Raw genomic sequence first — 18,249 nt, 5'->3', positions numbered from 1 at the left:
TCAGGTAACGTCATTGGAAACAGATCTAACTGGTTATCGCAGTAGCCTCAGGAATAACTTTGTTAATCAATTCCCGCATTGGGCAAACGTCTCGGAACAAAGACTTTCTGATCAGGTTAGAGCTATAATCAGACGAAACCTTATCCCAGAAACAGTATTAAACCAAATAAAAGAGGATATCCAGAGGGAGGCTGATAGTGGTAATGAGAATGATAATGGAATGGGAATGTCAGCCGAAGCCATGACCTTGGACATCAATGCTATAGACCAATCTGTACGTAATGCTCCTGCAAATGACACGGACATCACTGTTAATGAAACATACGTCTGTAATGCTTTTGAGGGGGAAAACGAAAACAGGAACCTGAAAGCTGAAAATGAAGTTGAAAAGGCGATTATAGAATTCTTTGGTCTTCATCCAACAGCAAGGCCCCGGTTACCAAAGCTAAAGACTAGCAAACAAACAGGAGAAATACTAAAATCCGTAAATTCCCTTATATCTAAGAAAGTTAGGCATAATGCATGCCTAGAAGAAATACATTCGATGATTTACTGTGCAGCTATTGCAGTGCTGCGTCTGCATTGCCAAAAAATTGACTCACCGGGAAGGAATAAAAAACATTGCGAGGAACGAATACCCCCGTGGCAGAAACGCTTACAATATAAGATTGCATGCTTAAGAGAAGAAATAGGAAGGTTAACAAAATATCATCAAGGAGTAAGAACAAGAAAACTCCTTAATAGATTGAATGGTGTATTCCAAAAATTGGACACAAAGGATAAAGAAAAAGATCATCAGGAAAAAATCGCCAAGTACTTAGATAAACAAAAACAGCAGCTCATGGTCACCAGCTCTAGACTAAAGAGATACTTACAGAGCTACAAAAGAAGATCAGATAATAGCTCATTTCATAACAATGAGAAAATTTTTTTATCAGAAATTAATTAAAGCAAATGAAAAAATTTTGGAGCACCCAAACATTGCTGACCTAGAATCCCATTGGGCGAGTATATGGGCTGACGATGCTGATCTAAGGATAGAAGGGGCAAGTTGGATTAAAGAAGAGAGGAATAGGATGAGAGAAGTTGAAGAAATGGGTGCAATACAAATTACAGAAAATGATGTATCGGAGAGTGTAAGAAACACACAAAGTTGGAAAGCACCAGGGGCAGATAAAATCCAGAATTATTGGTATAAAAAATTCACATCCATCCACAAAAGTCTAGCGTTTGGTCTAAACGAGATCCTTAAAAACCCAGAATCCTCACCAAACTTCCTCACACAAGGAATAACATACCTAAAACCGAAATCCGATAATACAATGGACCCAAATAAATATAGACCAATTACATGTCTACCCACAATCTATAAAATACTATCATCAATTTTGGCAAAAAAGATTTCCAAGCATATCGAGACACATGACATCTTGTCGGAGGAACAAAAGGGATGTAGAAAGAAATCACAAGGCTGTAAAGAGCAATTGATAATCGACAGTGTAATTATGAACACTGCGAAAAAGGCCAAGAGAAATCTATTGATAGCATACATAGACTACCAAAAGGCATACGATTCGGTTCCACATTATTGGCTAAAAGAAATCTTAAAAATTTACAAAATAGATATTTCAATTGTGGAGTTTCTAAACGCAGTAATGAGCAAGTGGCAAACTCAGTTGGTATTGAATACCTCTCAAGGTCAAATTCAAAGTAGTATTATCCGAATAAAAAAAGGAATATTTCAAGGGGATTCACTGAGCCCATTATGGTTCTGCCTAGCTGTCAACCCATTATCAAATATATTAAATTCAACAAAATATGGATTCAAATTAAAAATTGATAGAAATCAGACACATATGATTAATCATCTGTTCTACATGGATGATCTAAAGCTATATGCCCACAATCAGAAGGAGTTAAATTATATGTTGAAATTAACGGAGAGCTTTAGTAATGACATATGTATGAAGTTTGGAATAGATAAATGCAGAAAATTAGAAATTAATAAAGGGAGATACGTTAAAGGGCAAGATATTCTTTTAGATAGCGGAAAAATCGAAAACATGGAAGAACATGAAAAATATAAATATCTTGGCATACTGCAGAACACTCAAATCCCACAGAAAGAAATTAAGGAAAAAGTCACAAGAGAATATAAAAATAGGCTTCAACTTATACTTAAAACGCAGTTAAATAGCAGGAATACAACAAAAGCCATAAATACATTTGCTGTTCCAACTTTAACGTATACATTTGGTGTAATTCATTGGACTAATACGGATTTAGAAGACCTAGATAGATTGACAAGGAAAGCATTAACAAATTACAAATCACATCATCCAAATGCTGCTGTCGAAAGGTTATACATTAAAAGAAAAAATGGTGGTAGAGGTTTAATACGCATTAAGAGCCTACATTACAGAATTATAGATAAATTTCGAAATTACTTTTTCCAGAAAGGCGAGACGACTAACCTCTATAAGTCAGTCGTAAAAAATGATGATAAAGCAACACCACTCCAGCTTAATGTCAGAGACAATTCAATAGATGAAGAAAAAATAGAGGAGCTAGAAGACACATGGAGAAGCAAGCAAGTACATGGCATACATCACAAATTTCTTCATCAGGAATGCGTAGACACCTCACTATCAAATGCCTGGTTACAAAGAGGTGAGCTATATAAGGAAACGGAGGGGACAATGGTAGCCATTCAGGACAGAGTAATTGGTACGAAGAATTATAGGAAATATATAATCAAAGACGGAAGCGTATTAAATGACTTATGTCGCAAATGTAATGCAAAGAGTGAGACGATAGAACACATAATTAGCGAATGTACGAATCTAGTAGGTAATGAATACACCAAAAGACACAATAATGTATGCAAAATTATTTATTTAGAAATAGCGTATGTTACCGGATTAAAAGTGGATCATGAACCATATTACCTTTTCACCCCTGTTACAGTGCTAGAAAATGAAAATTACAAATTATACTGGGACAACACAATTTACACAGACAAACCTGTCCAGCATAACAGACCGGACATAATCTGGATTAAAAAAAAAGAAAAGCAGACCTTTATAATTGAAATAGCAGTTCCGGCTGACCACAACCTTAAGAAGAAATACGAGGAAAAGAAACAAAAATATCAAGACCTCGCAAGGCAAATAAAAACTATCTGGAAACAGGACGTGGTCACCATCATCCCCATAGTAATATCATCAACAGGAATCATACATTCATCACTCAATTTTGGAATTGAAAAATTAAAAATTAAAAGAAACACAATATATAACATTCAAAAATCTGTAGTACTGGATACATGTAGAACAGTTAGATTGTTTTTAAATGAATTGTAACTTGAGGCAGCGTCTTGGCAAGGCCCGACGCTGGCAGACCTCCAAGTAAATCTTGTGGAATAAAGAACAATAATAATAATAAATTTATTAACTCAAAAATACAAAATATTCATTAATATAAAATAAATGAATCTGTAGTTCACAGATAAGTAGCTTAGTACTTGTATCCAGGTGACATTATTTATGTGTATAATATTTTAGCAACATTGTCCATTTTTTATGCGCAGTACTCCATTACAATACCCAATATACAATAGAGTGTATACTACCAATACATTATAAAATATGAGATACCAAAACGTTTTATTCCTTGGTAATATTGGTAAATTTATCAGTATTTCAACTCTGTACAATTTTCTTTAATTTTGAATACTATCATTCTTCAATAAACTATCTTTTGATTTTTTGCTTTAATTTCTTTTGTTGAAAAAAAAATAATGAAATGACGTGGTATTCGATAAAATTCTTTAGGTAGTATCGCTTTGTTCTTTCCATATGTTGCATAATGCATAGGTAAAACATATTTTCTAGTTCCCTAAGATTTTTAATCTTTCGTAAAGGGCATGTTTTTTAAAGCTGTCACGAAATAATTGTCATCATCATTAGAATCATGTCTAGTATAATTAGCCAAATCTCAACATGCCTAAATATTTATATATATCTTCAGTATTAATTTCTTCCATCGCCTGAACGGGCGACCTGCAATGGCCGCGAAAGCTCACATGGCAAAGCGTATTACGCAGCTGCTCACGAAAGCCTTCGATACTAATGATTCTCACTGGTAAAGCCTGCGTTTCAAATATTAATTGAGAAAAAATTTACACTTAATTTTGATTTCACTTGGGTACGATTTTCACAGCGTGGTGGTCTGAGGAATTGAGGATTCTGAGGAAAACTGAGGATTCTTAGTTTTGGAATTGGTCAGCCAACTATGCAGAGATAGTGAAATTAACACTTAAATGGTTTAACATGGGCGTTCATATTTAATTAAATCCGAGTTAATAAGCTGACTAATAGATCACGTAAATGAGGATATTTATTCTTCTCATGCAAGGTAAACCTCACACGATTGATTTCTATTGACATGAAATGCATATTTGAATTGTTTTGGGTATTCAAGAGATAATGAATTCCTCCTATGAAGTACAAAAGGACAATTAGAATAAAGCAACATGCAGATTACTCTACAAATTTCTATTGAAATAAACTTTTCCCCATCTTCTTGCCGACTGTGAAATAACTTTGCCTGATTTCAACACAACATTAACTTATTCCTGAAGATTGCTATTAAAATTTAATTTTTATACATTTTTATATTGGGCAATTCCATGCGTGACGGAATTACCTTTGGAGAGAATTGTGCAATAGGATATTTAGATCAAATTGTAAAATAATAAAATATTGAAACCTTTCTCACTGTGCATAGTCAAAAGTCTTTTATGAAGATGATGATCATGTGGAGAAAAGAAATTAATCATCAAATATCTTCTAAATTTGTCTAAAGTACGCCTGTGACGGAATTACTCCCACGTCAACCTGCTAGGTGTAAAGACTTCAAACATCTTCAAACTCTGTGAATCTAAGATGAATTTTAAAACTTTCAAAATGGCTATGAACAATGTTTAAGGCATTGCTTAATATCGCACAGTTTGTCAAAACTAGAAAGTATTTATATGTATATAACAGTCAAAAACAAACACGTGACGGAATTACCGTGACGGAATTACCTTGACGGAATTACTGTGACGGAATTACCATGACGGAATAACCAATTGTTTGGACTTGTTTCAAACTCAAAGTATAAGACCATTTAACTTCTAACAACTCTGAATTAACAGTCAATAATTATGAAAAGGTAAAACAAAAAATCTAACTTCTGCATAATCAAATAACAAGTAATGACATAAAGCAATAGCTAAAGGTGAAAAATATTTTTGTTCTTTTACACTAATTTTTATTTTACTGCCCATTCACTGCATTATGAAAAAAGTAACTAGTGCGCTTTCCAACCATGTGAAGTTTAGGCTGATGATCAAGGTGAACGATGTCCATTTTGTCAATCCAGCATCTGTCTTCTCTCTCCGGAAATATGTACACCATCCCCTTGCCGTCATTTCGGCGTGGGTTCAGTACCTCATAACAATCGGTATCGTCATTTGATACTGAAGCTATTTGAGCTACATACATAAGTTTTTTCTTCTTGCCGCTATAGCTGGCCAATATAAAAGTTCCAACTGCCAAGGTCTTCATTAAAGCGATATCACACCTATTATATTTTTTTATGGATTTCTGATGGCTCAAATGAAATGTCGTGTAGTTATTGCTTCGGTATAAGGTTTGAGTAAGACAGTATACCTGTCTACTACTACAACATTATGGGTATTTCTGGTACCCAATATGCTAGATGACATACTTTCCCATCGTTCCTGATTTTCTTTTCTATTGGCCCGTAGTTCATTACTTGAAATATACTATATTTTAATTTTCTCATTTTTTGCACAACAGTATTCAAACAAAGTCTTGGCTGATGAAATCTTGGCTTTTCCCGATAATATGGCAGGTCTTGCTTGTCTTTTAATTTCACCTCCAATTCCATCCACTGCACCTTTACCATGACTACTAGCAAAGAAATTCCACTCAAGTTCTTGTAGAGAAAACAATTCATGTAAAAAAGCAATGCTTTCGAATAAGTACCTCTGCTTGAACTGGCTTGCTGCCCCATCAGAAAAGCATCTCACTTTATTGATGCTTGGATGCATGGTGCGTAGTTCTTGAAGTAATGATCTCAAAAAACCATCTACTGCATATTTGTCATGTGTCAATTCATCTGAAACGATTAAAAACGACTGACAAGCATCCTCGGTCCACATACAAGCCGTGAAGAGAGTAACTTGCTAATGGTTCCATTGAGCCGCTTGAATTTCATTTTGGTCGATTATGGTAAAGTTTTCCGCGAAATCAACTTGAATGACTGCAGTCTCCTTGACGCAATTTAACTTCGCATCCTTGAAGGCTGAACTTTGCTTTCTTTTGATGAATGTATGCCTTTTGAAAAAAATCAGTTGACTTTCGAGAACATTCAAACAATCTTCAATTGTACCCTCATGGATATTTTTTTCATATCTGATTGCTCTTTTCTCCCATTGTTCCCACCTGATTTCACTCTGGGGATTTTCAAACAAATCACAGAAGTTTCCTAACTTGACTGCACATCCTTCACATTCACCTATCATGCAGGATTCTAACTCTTGGTCACATGAAATAGCATCCAAAAAAGGTCTGAATTCAGTGGGTACAACGAGTTGTGCATCTCCTGGCTTTGACAGGGCCTTCAACAAAAATCTTAGATTTTCATGATACTTGCAAGTGCAAGTCGTGTGAGGTACATCCGTCAAACATTTTATGTAGGTAGGACGCAAGCTACAGAACTTCAAAAATCCACATTTGAGATCCGGATGTTGTTGTCTTGAATAATAGTATGCTTCTTTCAATGTCAAAAGCATATACCGTTTCTGATGCTTTATTTTGCTGCCATCTGGCTGGCTTGAAATTACAAAATCTTTCTGTCCTGGACACATCCAACTGATTGAATCTTGCAAATAGAATTTCTGAATTATGTTTACAATATCATCATGAGTTACCTTTTGGGTCTTAGGCGGAGAGGGTTCATCATATTGTAAGTTGAGATATTGCAAAACTCTGTTAATTTTACGCGGACTCTTAGGGAGACATTTTTTGATTCTGCTTACAGCTTTTCCTAGACTTTGCCTACTGTTGTATGGAGATGTTAAAATGGAAGAGGTTTGGGCTTCATAACTTGGTTGGGTTGTGGATATTCTATTTGAGTCTCCTGGTTTCTCTGATGCACTGTCTCTCATTGTCAGTTTTTGTTTGAAGCGGCGTTGAGCTAATCTATTTTTTTCTTTCTGACTTTCATTTGCCTCTTATTCATCTGCTACTTTATTCTGCTTTTCCTCCCTCTATCCTTTTTTTTCATTTCTTCATGTAATCCTGCTTCTTTTCTTCTCTTTCTACCATCACGCTGTCTATCTGCAGGTGTTTTAGCCATATTTATGTATTACACTTCTACCTGGAAAGAATTAAGTGGATATGATAAAGATTCTAAGGACAGTTTCTAGAGGTTAATTTCCATTTCTGTGATTCAATAAGGAAATTTAAACATTGATTCTTATTGTAGGGCCTACTCATGCACATTTACTATATACGTTGCCCATTTCAAGCTATATTTTCACATGGTAGAGATAATTATTAAGGAGACTATATTCAATCGCACTTAAAATATTTTTAACAGTTCACCTACAAAAAATATCCCTTTACCTAACATAACCCAATGATAAATTTAAATATATAACATGAAATATCAGCTTAGAGGTTGGAGATAAGGTAATTTATTCAACACAGCTATCTAAAAATAATGCTTATTAAAAACAGGTATCACCTAATTTTAGGTAATTCTGTCACAGTAATTCCGTCACATCGCAGTAATTCCGTCACGCTGCCATATGGCCTAGAATAAGCATTTTTGAGAGAATCTAAAATTAAAACCTTAGAGAGTGTCAGAACCTACCTTTCCAGGAGGAAAATTATCCCTCTTTGATAATAAATAGTGATAGAATAAAAACAATTTCGAGTTTTTGTGACGGAATTACCATTTATGTACCTGCATATACATACATATTTTAAAGCCTTTATACATTGCATATTTAAGGTGATGTTTGTTTTAAAACGTTGCCAAAGCAATACAATTTAAAACAAAAAGCTCAATAAAAACAGCTTCCCTTCTTTGTTGATATATATTTCTCTTCGAACTATGATAAAATAGTTCATTACCAATCCTTGGCTGCCATCTTGAATTCAACAATCAACAAATGAGTAATTAAGTTATTTGAACAAATTAAATACCGATATCATAAAATTCAACCATTTAACTATTGATATATCCAAATAAAATATTTCCCAACTAAATTTTAATTTGAGAGAAAAAGTTGACATTTTCATGGAAATGCCCTATTACCTGATAACATTTTTGCGAAAAGAACTTCTATTCTTGAATTATTATTTGATCATTAGAAAATAGATTTAGTTTTTATGTCAGTAGTCATTTTGAGGCGCATGAAATTTTTTTTGTTATTTCTTTCGCTACTCCCTGGTAACATTCCCAAAAAGAACGTTGTATTTAAAGCATATATATAACAAAATACTGACAGTTTTATGCAAGCGAAAAAGGTAATATGAGAAGAAAAGACATCGTTATATTTGCATAATGACATCTATAATATTGGTAATATAAATATAGTTATTTCCAGCAAAAAAAAATTCTATATGAGGACGCAACAAGATGATGGAATAGCCCTCAAGTATTTTATCAAGCGGCTGCTGTTGTAATGACCCGAATCCCAATTCTGACCCGATCATTCTGACCCGAACTCGCAATTCCTTTAAAGAATTCAGAGGTTAGAAGGGTATGATACATAACGAAAAAATAATCATTCTCATACAACCAATTTGACGTAATTTCGGCCATTCCTCGTAGGAAGAAATTGCTCACCAAAGGGTAAACAACAACAAATAATCATTTGAGGCTCATAAACATGTTCGAGAAGTAGATGATAAGTGGCGGGCGACCCACTAGGCAGGAGCGCGTGATGTGAAGTGTGTGGATAAAGTGAGGAAGGAGGATATGCTGGAAAGAGTTGGTTAGGAAAGAACATAATTGTGAACTATGCGAAAGAGAAAGGGGAATTGTATCGTACATATTTTTAGAGGGAAGGCATTTGAAATACAATGGAAGTAGAAAGGAGAATAGGTAGAAGAAAGCTAGCAATTACAGAAGAAGAGAGTCCATATGAACCTTACTTAATGATGCATTACTTAGTTAGCTAAATTGTGAAAGGCTTCGTGATCTTAAAAATGTCTCTTGTCGCGCCTGTGAAATACGGTAGTTTTATATGCAGTTGCGAGTTGCGGTGTAGCATATCCTCCAGGAGTGTTACGCCGCTTTCTTATCGCGCAGTAGTCGCAGACATTAATGTACGAGGGAATATATTACGATATCTCAACCGACAACAATGGTGCGGATTCGAAACGTTACTTATCTATGGCTAATTTCTAACAACACGTATCTCAAAAATAACAACTCTTCAGGAGAGTGAAAAAAAGATTTATTTTTTTAACTTGTACACAGAAATTAAAAACCAAAAGTTCTGAAAAACCAAAAGAACTGAAAAATAAGCATTCATTTGCAAATAAAGAGTTGTTTTTTCCTTGTATTTTAATTTTTTAATGTTATTACACTTTTTTTAACCTTTTCCCTACCGTACACGTATATATACGTGTGGACGTTTCCTGACCCGGGAGACCACGGACGTATATATACGTGTGAGAGCTTCCCGGTCAAGAAAACGAAACCCGTATATATACGTTTTCTAGCTCTCCCCCTTTCAGGACGGTCGTGGGTTTAGGTCGCCTTTGTCTCGGGACCCAACGCTTCGGGGTTTAGGATTAACTCTCGGAATCCGGGAGCAGGTACCCGGACCCTTCGTCTTTTTTCATCCCTCTCAGCGGTAAGGGACAGCGGTCATTCAATTGTTTATACAGTCAATTTAAGAAATAAATATTTGTTCATTTCTCAAGGAATATACACTAAGAATTGAATTATTCGTCTTTTGAGCAGCGTTTACAATTTTTAAATGAAATTCTACGACAAATATTAACTTATATCTCGAGTTATGTATAAACATAAACATGGAAATTGTTGCCGCATTAAATGCGTTAATAATGGCCTTAGAACTTCGTTTAAAATTTGACAATGCTCAGATAAAAATGAGGAATTCAATTCAAAGTCTGTAATTTACGTGCAAGGAACAATTATCCATTTGCTAAATACATATAAGCAATACATAAGTTGACCGCGAACCAATGCCGCAGGTATGGTCGCAAACCCGGAAAGGAGGGAGCACAACTACTCTCGGAGTCCGAGATAATGCGGAGTCCCACCGTGGAGGGGTCGAAAAAGGTTCAACGAGACCCTTCTAAACGAATGCCCTCCAAAAATGCTCCGTACCACGAGAAAGAATAGTCTCTTGGGGCTCGGTACAGCAGTCAAGCTAAGACGAAAACTCCGCGGTCTCGAAAGGGTTAAGATGTCTGGCTCAAACTGGCCGAATTTGAGATACGTGTTGTTAGAACTTAGCCATCGTTATGCATTATCTAAAGTTTCTTTGGTGCTCTGCAAAATTCGTGGCTCCTATTAAGGCCGTTTTACACGGTACATGGAATTGCGCAATCTGACGTACGTGCGAAGGTGCAATCAAAATTGCGTCGTGTAAAGCGGTGAATTGCTAGACCACATGCGAGAATGCGTGGATGCGAGACGGCAAAATAGCCCCTGTTCTAATTTCGTTCATGCATTCGCGCAATTCCACACCATTTTAGAAATTAATGCAGCTCTAACCTGCGCAATTCCGTGCCCCGTGTAAAACGGCCTTAACAGATAACGTAGCTAGAGGACCGTTTCAAAATGGCGTCTGTAAGTGATGTACGTTGCAAGCATCGTGCCGTCATTGAATTTCTCACTGCAGAGAAATAAACTGTTGGAAATATAAAAAAAAACGTACGTGCAAAGTCTATGCAGTATCTTCTGTCAATAGGAATACGGTTAGTTTCTGGGCTCTCAGGACGATGATATCAGAAGGCGGTTCGACAGTGCTCCAATATTTGCAAGGCAATAACAAGGATTGGTACCAGCAGGGCACACACGCTCTTGTTTCGCGTATGAGGAAGGCCGTCGAACGGGACGGATATTTCGTGGAAAAATAGGGTGAATAGTTAAAACATCATTATTTCGTGTGTGGATTTCTCATTATGAGCAAAGAATAAATGTGGAAGAAAAAAAAATAATGCATTTACTTTCTGGGCAACACTCGTATATTGTGCGCAAGCATTGGTATTGTTTATCATTATGCTATACTACACCCTATTCCTTTTTACCATCATCTAAAGTTTTAAAATGCATTCTCGAGATATAGTTTCAAAATTCTTGGATCAGTGATTTTTTGCTCGAGTGGAATAATGTGAAATACGGTAGTTTTCACATTTTTTCCCATTATTTTTTTGTATCCTGTGTCAGATTTTACCTAGATAAATTTCCGTAAGGATGATTGTGATGAGCGTGACCTTATCTGCATACTGTTGATAATAGTATTCCCAACCCTTATGATTTTTGAAAGTTTTCGCTTTTCCGTTTGAAAGAAGCAAGGCTACGTCACATTTTTAACTTCTCATCCGTTCTGAAAATCCCAAAAAATTTGCTTATGGAATTATTTTTCAATGTGATTCTCCCTTGATATAACATTCCTACAGCAACATTTTAATCTTGTATCTCAGGATTCACTTTCAATGAGTTTATTCGTTACATTTATTTTTTGTCTTCATCTGCCTATTTTCTTTATTGGTGATAAATGAAAACTTTCCAATAACGTTTTACCTTTAACGTTTATCCTTCTCCTTTTGTTAATTAGTTCATACTAATATCTGTTTTTCTTTTAATAATAAAAGTACTCATTTTTATTCTCATTAGATCTTCTATCAATAGGTTATAATTACCGCGTTTGTAATTTTGGCACGTGAATTGTCAATTCTTAATGGCGTAGGGGTGTAATTGGAATCCGATGCATGAAGCTCAGTTCAGGTAAAATATTTCACGTGTCAAAGGATGTATACTTCATTATTGTTCACGCAGCGTTCCTGAAACTATTTGAATAAATCACTTAACTCGCTATTTTTCTTGGACGTTTCATTACTCCTTAATGGTTATTTTGTTTCACAACTTGTTTTATCTGTGCTAAGTATTATCATGCTTTATTGCATGTTCAGATAATATTTGAACCGTTTATTTATTGGATACTCATTTGAAATAAATAAGTCATACTCTACTGGTGACCGGTGACTATTGTGATCATGTTGTTTCCGAAAAAAATGGCTTTCGATATTGTTACTAATTTGGGTAGTGATCTCAGTTGATTATAGAGGAATTATTTCTTGATATAGAAATTCCTCTAAAAACTGAACTGTCTTAAGCGCTAAGTAACATTAAAATCTAACTATCTCTATTCATATTAAAATGAAATATTTCCTGAAATATTTGAAACGCAAAGTAAAATAGTCACAATCTAGTTAGCGAATTCAATGCAGGCAGCCAGAGTTGAGGGATCCCCATAGGATGCAATTTCACGCCCCGTGCTATTGGAGTGAAAGCGCTTTGACTTGGCTATGTTTTTCTTGTCTCTCTTGTATATATATTTAGAAGAAGGAATGCCTGACGGTCGTGGACCTCCCGATATTTCAGGCTCATAATTGGTCGCCCTAACCATTCCCACGTGTCACTCTCCCGGAAAGTATGTTGACGTTGCTAGGAGTCAACTTGCCTGGTTTCTAAGGAAAAATCTCGTACAGATAGAGGATGACTGGTATGTCAAAGATTAGAAAATTTTCTATGATTAGTGTTTGTTCCCCTCTGAAAAGATAAATATGTGAATTTCTCACGTGTCCTCGAAAATGTTTACGCTAATAGTAGAAAAAGAGACGAAAATTTTGCATCGTTAAATATTTATATCAGAAGTTTTTGAATGCTTATATTTTTCCTCCGTAATTACACCGCTCATCCATCTACACAGTGATTTTAATGCAACATTAGATAATGGCTTTTTAAATTAATTTAAGGAATATCAATATGTAATACCTACCATCATATATCCATTTAAGAAAATATCTTCTTTGATCGGTAAATGTACTTCCACAATAGTTTTACTTGTAAATATTTGATACAGTTTTGCATATAATGACCGTCCTCGATTCCTCACTGGTTCCCATTTAAAAAAAAAAAATCCCCTTTTATTTCACAATTGCTTATTTTTTATATAGTTAGTGAAAATTAATATATGAATTATGTCGTAGGTAAGTAATCAAGAAATAGTTTGAAGATAAGGCTGGCGAACAGTATTATAGGAATACATTTTATGAATTGCAATTTCTCATTTAACTAGTATTTAGAACTTCCACCGCATCTGGTCACATATCATGTATCATACAAGGTGTTTCGATGTCTCTTTTATTTCGACCATTTTGGTAGGCCCATTGTGCCTGCATTTCATTTGAACGAGGTTGTGGTCTGAATTCGCATCCACCGGAGGGAAGCTTAACTCATTTTCCTCGCTATTCTTAAACTCCTCTCTTACTATGATGAAATCTACCTCGTATCTCCTCGTATTTTCGGTACTTATCCAATCATAACTCCGTCCATAATCATAGTGGCATTATTTTTCTACTGCATATAAACTGTTCATCCAGCAAAATTCTATTTTTTTCTTACCCTGGACGTTTTGCATCCAAATGCTCCTTTTAAACTTAACTTAAACTGTAGAATGCATTTAATGATAACATTACCTCCTTGCTTCCAACTGTTTGTTCAATATGATTTTTATATTTTAAAGGATTTTTTTAAACCACGAACGCTCAAATTCACTTTAAATTAATTTCTGCTTGTTTACTATCAAATTTAAATCGTGAATATATATTACTATTCTTCGTTAAAAATTTTGTGGATACTAGTCATGTTAAATAAAAACTTTTGAGCTAAGTCGCCGCATCAATTTTTGGGTGGCCCCAACGTTTCCCGACCGGTGCTGGTCGCTTTCTCAAGGGAACCTGATGAGGTGGGAATTGAAATTCATATATATAGGTATCCGTGTCAGGGGGGGGGGGAAATATATGACACCTTCTCATACGGTTACCTATATATATGAATTTAAATTCCCACCTCATCAGATTCCCGAGAGAAAGCGACCAGCATCGGTCGGGAAACGTTGGGGCCACCCAAAAATAGGGTAGTTTCCTTTATCAAAGAAAACGAAAGGCATTGATTGCGATTCGTTACCATTCGTGTATTCATAATATACAAATTTTTTGCTTTTAGAAATCCCAGTTTAGACGAATGGCGATGGTCAATTTTAACCGCATTTGAAAAAGGCCAGATTGGCGCCCATGCGATTCCACTCCACGTGACGTCACAGGGACCTAGTTTCTATACAAGTAGATAGGAGTTTTACATCATCTGAGATTACCAATGCATGCATGAGGCACAGAGCTCTTGGAAACATCTCTTAATAATCACCTATTCAAATTACCAATGGTTGGAAAGTTTACTTCGTTTGGTAGGGTATTAATAATTCTTATTTAAGCCAAGCGCCACCTGCTAGCAGGTAACAGAGTACCCTCATCGCAGCGTCGCACATGTCCTCGCCCCAAGGTCACCTTACACGGTGGCAGCGGGAACCAGAATGGCGTCACATGGGCTTTTCCCAGCATTCATACTTAGCCGTCGCGTTTTCGCGCGCTTGAAAATTTTCACTTTTTATTTAATCGCGAAAAATAGATATGGTCATTCGAAAATCTAATAGCGTGAAATATGTTCTCCAGGACTAATAATCTTTCGATTTAGGGAATAAAAAAATAATAGGAAACCACCCTATTAAAGTGATGACATAGCCCAAAAGTTTTTTATTTAACCTCTATTACAATTTTCAATACGCTTCTTTTGAGATGAGATACAGAAAGTACAGATGGATTGGATTGAGCAAGTGCTGGGAATGCAAGATTCAAGCGAGTGGGGAGGGGATGTTAAAAACCATGCTTGAGGGAATAATGCTTGATAAGTATTATTCCATCAAGCATGAAGGAGGAGGAATTAGAGGAGGGGATAGGATTTTTAGGCAGAATGAAAGGGAGTACATACTGAGGAACATAGAAGTGAATGCAAAGTACTTTGAAGATCCAAGATGGGAGTGGAAATGGCCAGAGTGACTCTCAAACTCCATGTAAATCTACCTCAATCTGTGGAACACTTTAATAACTACACTGCGAAATTTTAATTCAATCTAGTAGTTATACTTGGGTAGTAGAATTAAAGGGAGTAGGACTTACTGTGCATTTAAGAGTGAAGTCCATGAAGGGAGGAGAGAGTTCCAGAATACTTCTTCCATGCAAACCTACCTCAACCGGCAGAATACTTATAGTAAACTTAAATAGCATTATAATACTTAATAGTAAACATTCCTCTCTAATGAAAATTTTTAATTTAAAAAAATAATAATTTATGCATTTTTTCAGATTTTGAATAATAAACTGTGACAAAAGTACAATTTAGCATATAGAAACTCAAAGTATTTTACATCGACGAACGCTTAGCGAGATAGCATTCGCTGTTAGGAAGAGTTAAGTAGGCCTCCGAGTATCAAGATTTTGGAGACGCTAAGAATCTAGTTCGCTTACAATTAGTCGGAAAATTCACATTGGCCAGTTGAAAGTGTTTACTCGAGCAGTATTCCCAAAAATAATTGCGTCTCATCAAGCCACTAAAATTTTACTTTTTTTATGTCTAAGTTGGTGCTCGTCACCTATAATTTCACTGTGCATTCTAAAAAAAAAAACAATTAACCTTTGCAATTATGACGCGGCATTGATCAATTTAGAAGATAGAGAGAAGATAGAAAAATACTTATTGTTCAGGAAAAACTCCGTAAGGACAAAAATAATATTAAATTACATAGATAAATTACATTTTGCTAGCATATTATATTAAATTCAATACAAATTATTGCAATGATTATAATGATAAATGATTACAAAGATATTTCATTTCATGACATAACCGATCAATCAAATGCATGAAATATAGTAAAAAAACGGCAAATTGAGCTATTTTCCGAGCCGGATTTTATACAAACAAAAAATTCACATATTCTTAACGAAAAAAAAACGCTACAGCAAAAAAATTGAACCATAATAATCAGAACACAAATTTGAAAAAAATAAAAGCAACAATTTAGTGTTGAGTTTGAGGAAAAGCATACCTGAATGCAACTTTTTTTTCATTTTCCTTTATGCTTTCCTTTGAGCCCAAAAAGAAATTTATCATTTTACAGCTACAAAGGTTGGTCTCATATCTTTAAACGTACTGTTTAACATTTAAAAAAATATAGTATGAAATATACGACATTGTGTCGTGAATAATTTCACCAGAATACGATTTCACCGAACTTTTGAAACTTAGGCTTTTTAAAGCTTTATGTGCCCATAGTAGTTCCATTTCATGTAAATAACATTACTTTGCTTGAATTACGGCATTCATTTGTTAATAAATAACTTTAAAATATTCTGCTGTACCTTGATTTAATTTTCATCATGAACTGTGCGATTTTTTTCGTCACAATGAAATTAATATTATAGTTTTAATTAATATTATTCCTTGTCTAAGGAACATAAAAATATGATTTCCGAATGCAAATATGGCATAATGTAACGGGAAAAACCCAGTATTTTTCATCGCCGATGAATTGTAATTGAGTGGGTGAGAAGCTAAGGGGTACAAGTGGTTTCTTTTTTCTAAGCAGAGTTAGGTACAGAAATTAGGCATAGGAAACAAGCCAGAGCAATTAGATATTTAATAAGGCGTTTGACTTTCCACTCGATGTCAGCACAGAACAGAGACTCACTCGTATCCCATGGTGACCAGGTTTTTGTGTATTTTCGTTTCTTTCGTGTATTTCATTCCTTCTAACAATTAACTCTTCTGAGAAAAATATCACTTGTACTCCTTGCATTCTCTTTCAATAATGCAAGTATGCTGTAGAATAAGCATGGCAACGGAATTTCCTACATTCCTCCGTGAAATAGGTCCCTAAATGGGTCGCGCTTGGAATCTAGCTCAGTTACTTGGAAAACGCAAAGCGGCTGGCAGGGACCGCTTGCCTGGTAGGTGTTCTGAGAGACAGTTTAAGCCGCAATCGAGACGCCACCTCGCCACTTTGGAATCGCTTGGACCATTTCAGCCAAGGACGAACCCATTCCCTCCCGTAATGAATGGTCCCGCAGCTGCCGCCCATGAAAAAGATATCCTTCGTCGACCAAGCAAGAGCTGTGCCTAGATATCACACGCCCCCCTACCCTACCTCGCATATATCAGAGACGCCATAAAGACCACCACCTCGGACACCGTTCCAAAAGTTTTAAGACGCCAATACAGATTCAAATTATAGCCGTTGGTAACCCTGCGGTCATATTTTTTGTACTAAATTTGGAATCTGGGGGAAGGCGGTACAAACGTGTGGCTGATCGGCACGTAAGCTTTTGAAACAAAGTAATTGATTGATTGTTGTTTCCCCGATGAACTTAGTGCATATTCAACTTTTTGAGTACAAACAATTTACGCTTAAAAATTTAATATAAAGAATAAAAATATAATAGACCAATGTAAATTGACTGATGTTATGGCCATAAAATCTTTAATGATGATGCCAAACCGCTGGAAAATGTATAGGTCATGAAAGTCAATCAATTGCCATTGACATGAATTTTGTTGCTTCTGATTTTGAAACTACGTCAGAAAATTATTCTGAGAAGTGATGTATTGAATATATTGAGTCCACAGTTTTGTTAGAAACAATAGCCTTTCCAATCAGATTCCTTTTTATGAAGTTCTAAATGCCTGTTTTTTACCTTTCCAAATTTCTTTCGTTTTTCCTCTCGATATGCTATGGCTTGGTTATTCCCTTAGAGTAACATTTGATTTCGGCGTAAAAATTCTATTCTCTTCCATCCTATCCCTCATACACCCAACAGTCTACCCTCTAAAATTATTTGCAACACCCCTTTATCCCCCGACATGCGGTAGTTGAGTATTTATAATAATTATGGGAGTAGATTCAAGATCAATATCAGCTTAAGTTAAGTGATCTAAAGTAATATGTACTAATTATTAAGTATTCTACCGATTAAGGTAGGTTTGCATGGAGTATTTAAGAAGTATTCT

The 18,249-nt window shown here is 35.4% G+C and overlaps 1 protein-coding gene across 1 annotated transcript in view; it reads right to left on the bottom strand.

The window, feature by feature from the left end:
- The window catches only part of LOC124160203 (cell division protein ZipA-like), a 182,582-nt gene that overhangs the window by 152,906 nt on the left and 11,427 nt on the right, over positions 1-18,249 (bottom strand). The window lies entirely within an intron of this gene.

Source organism: Ischnura elegans, chromosome 6 (genome assembly GCF_921293095.1).
Source record: "Ischnura elegans chromosome 6, ioIscEleg1.1, whole genome shotgun sequence".
NCBI lineage: Eukaryota > Metazoa > Arthropoda > Insecta > Odonata > Coenagrionidae > Ischnura > Ischnura elegans.
Note: the sequence above shows the minus strand (reverse complement) of the source record. Positions and strands in the feature narration are given on the sequence as shown.